We start from the raw sequence: 2,341 nt of genomic DNA on the forward strand, positions 1-2,341 counted from the left end.
CCAAAAAAAAAAAAGATCAACCCGTCCACACAATAAGAATCCAAAGATATTGCTCAAAATATCAACAACTGTTTCGTTTTACAGCTGTTTTGTTTTTTGTTGTTGTGCACAATATGTTGATGATTTTATGCTTGTACTTGATAGCCTACTTATGTCTGGAAAAATAGAAATGGGTTCTGGAATTTTAAAATTTTCATTTTCATTTTCTTTCATTCGTAGCAGTAAGCAGTCTTTTCATTGGAAATGAATACCCCTGTTTAGTTCTTTCTTGTTGTGACTGTCACCCGCTTACCATGAATGTAACGGTGTAAACCATTTCCTCTTGTGACTGTCACCCACTTACCATGAATGTAACTCTTGTGACTGTCACCCGCTTACCATAAATGTAACGGTGTAAACCATTTCTTCTTGTGACTGTCACCCACTTACCATGAATGTAACGGTGTAAACCATTTCCTCTTGTGACTGTCTACCACTTACCATGAATGTAACGGTGTTAACCATTTCTTCTTGTGACTGTCTACCACTTACGATGAATGTAACGGTGTAAACCATTTTCTCTTGTGACTGTCTACCACTTACCATGAATGTAACGGTGTAAACCATTTCCTCTTGTGACTTTCACCCGCTTACCATGAATGTAACTCTTGTGACTGTCACCCGCTTACCATGAATGTAACTCTTGTGACTGTCACCCGCTTACCATGAATGTAACTCTTGTGACTGTCACCCACTTACCATGAATGTAACGGTTGTAAACCATTTCTTCTTATGTCTGTCACCCACTTACCATGAATGTAACGGTGTAAACCATTTCCTCTTGTGACTGTCACCCGCTTACCATGAATGTAACGGTGTAAACCGTTTCTTCTTGTGGTACCTGTACGTGATATTAAATGCTCACCAACTGCCAAAACATGTTTATGTCTTTGCTACAGAGTGCCTTAAACAGACTTTTACTTTTTACCTCTTAGACTTTTGCAGTTTAATTCTTGTAGAATGAGAGGCTGAAGCCATGCTTCAATACCTAAATAATTGATCTTTTTACTTTTCTTGTGTTAGTACTTACCCGGTAATCTATCACGCATGTTTTTGAAGAACGGAACAAAACGAGCTCTTCTGTTCAGTCTGGAACTTTAACAGAGAACTAGAATGTCTAATGTTTCTCTTTGGGAAAAAAACCCAATTCTGTCCAGATACAGAAAAGGACTTTTATTTTGGAACATATTTTTGTTCCCCCGCCCCCTTCAATGATAAATGGATTAAATCTAGGTCATTACTGAACTATGTGTGTGTGTGTTTGTATGTGTGTTTGTGTGCGTTTGTGTGTTTGTGTGTGTGTGCCTGGATATTGACAAAGCTATGGTAGAGCAGCGAGGTGAAAGGCCAAAAAAGACCAGATCAAACATGTCGTTCCACAGGAAACACATTTTTCCTTTGCTAATATCACTTGGAAAGGATTTTATCAGATTTTTAGATGTGTAGTGTAAATATTTTTCAAAATTAGTTATCCTTGCAAAATGTGCTTCACCAAAGGCTTCAAATGTGCTGGAAATTGGGAGTTTTCTCCAAACTTTGTTTGTACACTGTGTGTTACTAAATATGGCTTTATATATAATATATCTTAAAAACTACTCAGGATATGGTTTTACACTGTGTGTTACTAAATATGGCTTTATATATATATCTTTAAAACTACTCAAGATATTGGAAAAAATTTAACATCTGCATATATATTCAGCATTTAAATTGCTACAAAAAATAAATATGCCCTTATTTCAATACATGGAAAATATTGGACGACTAGGATCTTTCTCTAGGCACTCACACACACACACACACGCATGCACGCATGCACACACGCACACACACACACACACACACACTCACACACACACACACACACACACACACACACTGATGACGTGGTCATTTTAGATGTTTAGTTTAAAAAAACAACCCGAGAGAGCTTCCTTTTGTCCATTTTGATGAAAACTTCTTTTGTTTTTATTTGAAAAATACTTTTTATATATATGTGTAAAGGCAATATTGCTGACCTGTTTCTTCCCTTTTGTCAGAGACATTGTTGTGTTTATATTATAGTTATATAGACAGTGACAGATCTTTTCAGTAATTGTTGCTGTCTAAGCGCGCATAATCTGCAGCTTGCACTGTATGCTTCCCTTGAAGTCCAGATTGTTTCTGAGGTTGCTTGTGGCGTGTGCTGGGGTAACGTTCCACCATGTATGTTTGTGTAGTTGGGAAGTGCACAGAGCATGCTGCACAGCATGGTGCTCGCAGTGACAGAACCTGTACTAGTCATTTCTACCGTCTGCACTGG

Source organism: Aplysia californica, unplaced genomic scaffold (assembly GCF_000002075.1).
Source record: "Aplysia californica isolate F4 #8 unplaced genomic scaffold, AplCal3.0 scaffold01079, whole genome shotgun sequence".
NCBI lineage: Eukaryota > Metazoa > Mollusca > Gastropoda > Aplysiida > Aplysiidae > Aplysia > Aplysia californica.